The sequence below is a fragment of the Canis lupus genome, chromosome 2 (assembly GCF_048164855.1).
Source record: "Canis lupus baileyi chromosome 2, mCanLup2.hap1, whole genome shotgun sequence".
NCBI classification, from domain to species: domain Eukaryota; kingdom Metazoa; phylum Chordata; class Mammalia; order Carnivora; family Canidae; genus Canis; species Canis lupus.
This window is the reverse complement of record NC_132839.1, coordinates 77,722,997-77,729,663: the sequence shown is the minus strand read 5'-3', so window position 1 is coordinate 77,729,663 and position 6,667 is coordinate 77,722,997. Positions and strand designations below refer to the sequence as shown.

General features: G+C 32.2%; 1 long non-coding RNA gene across 1 annotated transcript; it reads left to right on the top strand.

Annotated features, from left to right (window-relative positions):
- The first annotated feature begins 535 nt into the window (after positions 1–535).
- Positions 536–5,983, top strand: LOC140622422 (uncharacterized). Its single transcript, XR_012022190.1, has 3 exons — positions 536–618; positions 4,004–4,119; positions 5,670–5,983. It is a non-coding gene; the product is annotated as an uncharacterized lncRNA (long non-coding RNA).
- The last annotated feature ends 684 nt before the right edge of the window (positions 5,984–6,667 follow it).

Sequence of the window (6,667 nt, the reverse complement as noted above, 5' to 3'; positions counted from 1 at the left end):
AGGGTGAACAGAACTGGGAAAGAAATCCTCTGGTTACTGATGATAGCCATGGCAAGGAATAAACTAGTTTCCCTGAGGTATTGATTCTTTCATAGAAATGGTGACATATGAGTGAAAAAAAAAAAAAGAGTGAGGAAAAAATTTAGATGAGAAGACACAAGAGAGTCTTACCAATAAGTTGGACAATTTGCAGAGGTCAGAATGTCAATGATTGTTTAAGTTCCCATTAATCAAAGAAGAGAGCTTTATTTAATAAATGGGATTTTCACCAGCAACATCAGAAAGGCCATGAATTAAAACTATGGCCAAATTAGCCTAGAGTTCTCCAGGCCCAAACTAAAAAAGTTTAAAACATACCAAATGATCTACAGGTCATCTAACTACCAACCAGAAGAAAAAAGTCCAATCTTCTTATGAAGGGAGAAAAGAGAGGGAAGACAAAAAACATACTTGATGTTTCAGAAAAAAAGATGAGTAATTGTCCCATATTTTCTACATAGGAGGTCTGTACCTCTGAGTCTCTTTTCTAGCCTATAAAATGGTGATGACATCACAATCAGTTATTGTAAAGAACAGAATGACACCTGAAAGGTCTTTTGAAAGTGTACGTAAATAAAGGTAAGGTATTGCTTGTATATTATCTGTAACCTATTTTATTCTCTTTATTATTTCACTCAATGTATCAGAACTCTGTTATTTCTTCTTTATTAGCTAGCTTCTTACCTCTGTTTTTCTCTTAGTCACCAAACTTTCTTTTTAAATCTTACTAGCAAAAAAAATAACACTATGGAATAATTAAAAAAAAAAAAAGCAAACATTCTACTGTAAATCACTAAATACATGTAAGGTATGAATGATGATTTTCCTTTTAATTTATAATATTAATGGGGTCCCAAAAGACAGAAGACTAAAATTTTATATGCAATGTTTGGAACATTGAATGACATTTTTTGTGTATGCTTTTGTACCTGGGATGATTTTTTGTAAGATTCAAGATCCTTATCATTACCAGTGGTTAAAAGTGCCATCTAAATGGGACTGAGATATAGAATGATTAACTACACAGAATATCTTACCTGCAATGGTTTTCATTTCAGCACAATCTACAAGTGAAAAATTTGAAGCAAACTAAAAAATTTAAATCAAAGAGATGGTTAAGAAAACTATTGTGTAACCTTTATGAAGAACAGTAAATTTTTATCTCAAAACACTAAATTTTTATCTCAAAAGTACTCATCTCAAAACTAAATTTTTATCTCAAAAGTACTCATCTCAAAACTAAATTTTTATCTCAAAATTATTTAAACTTATTTTTCAAATATTTCACGATAGGGCAAATGCTTATATTTAAGTAGAAAAGCAGAATAGACTACTGTATGTTATTATTACCACAATATTAAATGAAAAAATACTTCTTCCATTTCCTAAACTTTATTGATTAATACTTTCTTAGGATTTCTAAATTATGGATGCATTACCTCTTTCTTTTTTCCATAATTATTCAAGTGTGTTCCTAAGTACCTCTATTTATGTTCAACTGTACTGGACACACACATACTATTATTCATATAAATTTTTTGTGTGAGTTTTATATACTCATTCAATATTTGAAGGAAATTTTCATCTATAGTATACCGTTCTGCCATTCTCTTCCTCAAAAATCCTCAAAAAAGGTTTTTATTTTTAAGAGGAAGCAAGGAAGGGGCATACTATTCCACAGAGTTTTCAGTAATGACAATAGGAAATGGTTTAGTGCCCCAGGGACATTTCTATGTGAAACTATATCCCCCTTTTATTCTCAAATGTGAAAATAAAAGGCATAAGCCCTAAAATAAATTTTATTCTATATGAATAATTCTGCTTACTTTCTTAGTATTATTGTTTTTGCAAAATGATATATTTTTGAAGAATGATTTTCTTAGATTTCATTAGGCTTAAGTTAATACACTCTCAAATTAAAATCTTGCAAAAATGAGATGATACTACAGTATATTTTGTTTTTTTTATATTCATTAAAATATATTTGATATATAACAATGTGTAAGTTTAAGTGTACCATATGATTTAATATATTTATATAACGTGAAATATTTACCACAATAAAATTAGTTAATACATCACCTCACATAGTTACCTGTGTGTGTGCCTGTGTGTGTGTATGTGGTGACAACATTTACGACTGACTTTCTTAGCCACTTTCAAGTATGCGTCATAGTATTGTTAACTGTGGTGATCATGCTATACGTTAGATTCCCAGAACTTACTCAACTTAAAGATGGAAGTTTATGCCCTTTGGCCAGTATCCTCCCATTTCGCTTAACCCCAAGTCCCTGGCAATCACCAACCTACTCTCTGTTTCTATTTTAGCTTTTTAAAATTCCATATACTCCAGTACATCTTTACTTAAAGAAAATATATTCTTGGTTGGAAAAAGCAATTCAACCAAGTTTAACTTACTTTCTTGATTGAAAATAATAACTTCCTTATTGAGAATAATTAAGAGATCAGCATCAAAGCACTTCACACTTAAAAATAATGTCATATTTCCCATGGCCATTCTTTTATTTTCCACACAAAATTAAGTGTAATTCAAAAATGCTTGCATCTCTCTTAGTACAAAGATACATATGAAACATATCACAGTAGGTATGTAATACACATTTGACCTTAAAAACAGAGCTCTGTGAATCATTAGTTAAAATCACCAACATCAAACAAAATAACTCCCCCCTAGCTTTCTTATCTCAATTTTTTGTTTCTTTTCAGTGTTTTCCTTTTAAAATATATCAGTATAGTAAGATATGAATAATTATGAATAAATCATACTCATTCCTAATATTCATATTTCTGTATATTCAACAATTTAAAGAAGATATGTCATGTTTTAGCCCTCTACTTGAAACTTATTGACAAAACACAGTGGTATTCTTATGAACAAAAATATACAGAAAATGCTAACTTTAGCAAATTATAGCATTATTCTTATGAAATGTTCAGGGAATTTCAGCTTTTAATATTCACTTTAAAAATCAAGTGTTAATTTTTTGAAATTTGACAAGACAGCGAAATTGTTACTGGTTGTAAATGACTTGGATCCCATTTTTTCCTTATTCTAATAAACTAATGTCAAAATATGTAAAAGCAATGTAGTCATTAATGCTAAGTAGGTTCCTAGAATTGATGACAAAGAAAGATTCTAATTTGTATTCAGCTACAATTCTAACAGAAAGCTGAATTTTTGTAGAACTAATTTCAAAAGAAAGCCCGATGTACTTATTATGGTATAGTTTCATTAGGAAAGAAAATGCTCAACTAACTCCAACTCTTTAAGTAGTATCAAGATTGTAGATCTTATCATGCTCTTAGATATTTATCAAGATTGTAGATCTTATTGTGGTCTTTTTAATTTTTTTTTATTTTATTTATTTTGTATTATTTTTTATTTTTTAATTTTTTTTATTGTGGCCATTTAAGAAAATAAAACAACCTCCTGTCTCAGGGTAGATTCCTGAAGTGTAGCATTCCTCATTGTTCAGAAACTTTAAATATATTTTCTTCAATTAATTATATCACTTGCAGTCATTATAGTATTAGGCTTGAAGGTACATAAAATATGTATTTTTCCTACATGTATTCCTCCATAAAAGATTCTCCTTTATCAACATGTCTTCATAATTTTGAAAGAATATTAAAATTGGACGTTTTACAAGAATAAACAAGAAAAGCAGATAAACTTTGGTGTTGCACTTGTTTGTACATGTTTTGTGGTTGCCCTATGGTTTTCAGGCACTCCTTTTTTCCTTGGTACTGGTGTCTGCTGCTAAAGTTTAGTAAGGATATTTATATGCTGCTGTCATTTATTTATTTAAAAAGATAGTAAAATTTGTTATGAGCTCCAGAATGAACTTATTTAACTCACCAGTTACTTCTGCTGCAAGAGAACAGACCATGCTCTTTCACTTTATTTATTTTTTTCTTTCTTTCTTTCACTTTAACTCACCAGTTACTTCCACTGCAAGAAAGCAGACCATGCTCTTTCACTTGAGCTGAGAACAACTACATTAATAGAAAAATTCTGATGGTACAAGGGGGAAAAAGCTATGTAAGCCTCATACAATAGTAAGCATATGCTACTTATCATTGCTCTATTTAGTGCTTAGAGTCATACCATGAGAAGTAGTTATATTCCCCTTTTAAAAATAGAAGCATTGACATCCATTCACAGAAGTTAGGTTCAATGTCCAGGTTAATCAGAAAGAAGGGAGGGATGAGAATCCAAACCCAGACCTGGTGCTTCCTCAACTACATGTTAGATTTAATATCAATAATATGAAAAAGAGAATAGTTGTGATCAGTAGAGGTGGTTGTAGAGGATCCAGTGCCCTAGAACAGATGATTTAACATCTGAAACAGCAGAATGAGGAAGTAAGAGAAGCTCACATGATGAAACTATTAGGATGGAATCAGTGCCAGTCTAGCCAATGAGATTCCTCATGCACTCATATCAAGATATCCCCCTCTTCTCACCTTTCCTCCTCCTCCTTTTTCTCTTCTTCTCTCTCTTCTTCCTCATTGTATGGCAACTCTGGCTTCTCCAAGTGATTCTTTCATGTTATCATAAAAGTTCTCCATGCATGTGTAGCTCTATCCATGGAATATACTCTTTTTTTTATTCTTTTATGTCTATGGCCAGACTTAGGTTAGCCTCTACTAACAGACCACATGGACTCATCCTGATCCATACTTCTCTTAAAGAATACACAGCTGCGGGATCCCTGGGTGGCGCAGCGGTTTGGCGCCTGCCTTTGGCCCAGGGCGCGATCCTGGAGACCTGGGATCGAATCCCACATCGGGCATCCCGGTGCATGGAGCCTGCTTCTCCCTCTTCTCTGCCTCTCTCTCTCTCTCTACCATAAATAAGTGAAAATTGAAAAAAAAAAAAAAAAAAAAAAAAAAAAAGAATACACAGCTGGGCCACAGTGGTGTCACCACAGATCATGGATTTGATCTCTATTGCTTTGATAGAACCTGAGTTCCCTGAAATCTGCTGAGCATCAATTTCACTAACTTTAATTCTGTTATAATATAACCTATTTCACAGGACTTATTCAAGAGTTAAGGAAAATAACGTTTATAAAACAAATAGCTCATAATCTATGTTTAATAAAATATTTCTAAAATTTTCATGTTTATTCTAGTTTTTCCCAATTCACCTATCATTCTTTCTGAGGACTACCATTTTTTTTTTGAGCCATAATTCAGGACAATGTCAAAAAAAAAAGTTTTTCCTAGAAGATATCTAGCCATAGAGATAATATATAACCTTTTTATGATTTGCAATTCACTCATTTTCCTTATGTTCTTTATCTTTGGGAGAACCACAGGCACATGAAAATCAATGATCTCTTCTTTGAGAATTAGTTATAATGTTTTTCATTGCCTCCTTCAGTGTTATAAAATACAAATAACTGTAGGATACGTGCACAACTTTCTAACTCCTTATCTCCACCATATACAGAAAATGAGTAGGGCTCAAAACTAGCCTATGATCATGGATCATTTTCCAAAGGTCCTTTCCCAAAGCCATGATACTCTATAGTCATTGATTATATTGAAATTATTTCATTTCTTATTTGATAATGATCTTTTTGTTCTTCTTTCCTTTCCAGCATCCAGTCTATTTGAAGAAAGCTTGTCTTGCTCATGCTTTTACAGTTAAAGCTGATGGATTTAGTACAGATTGTGCAAGTCATTTTATCTTTACTTACAAAGGAAACCTACTGGTTGATGGAACGATGCTTGATAACACGAACAGTGCACTTCATTTGTAGTTATTAAACACTCAGCAGGCTCCTCACCACACTGACATGAGTTCCCCCGTCAGGACTCCTGTGTGACATGGCCCCACTGTGTAAGATGCCATTTACTGAAAATGAGAATTCAGCTTGGATCATTAATAAATGCCATGATGCTCTAAAACAAATACATCACTTGTTCTATGAAAAATAAAATGCACAGTCCAAGGACAAACAACACAAGCTCTCTTGCTTAGCATTTTAAAGTTTGTAAAGGCTTAACGGGGCATCTGGCTCTGTCTTTTATCTAAATACAAAATCCCTAATAGATCATGAGATGGTATGAGTCCAAATTAGCACAGCAAGGGAGATAAACCCATAAGTCACTAGACTGACAATTTTATACTGAGAGGAAAGCTCTGCCTTTGACTTACTGTGTGACTGGACATGTTACTTGAGCTCCCTGAGCTTTTTGTTCTTACATCTGTGAAATGGGTGTAAGAATAAATCTACTATTTCCCAAAGTGTAGTTAGCAAACAAATAGTGAGTTAAGAGCTTATTTTAAAAGTCAAAGTGAGAAAACTTCTAAAAACTCCATAATTTTTTTTTTTTTAGTTTCACGAGAACTAGAAAAAAAAAAGAAATAAAATAAGCTATATCCTCATTTTTTTGCAGGATAACATTTTTCAAAAGGAGGAATACATAAAGATATTCAGTCTTATTGAATATAAAAATACCTGTAAGTAAATAATACCCAGCTGACCTGCAAATAAAAAAAAAACACTACAGTTGTACATAATTAAAGCATTTGGGAAACTTTCTGGCATAACCAAAGTTTCACTGTTGCAGTTATTATTGGTGGTGGTGGTGG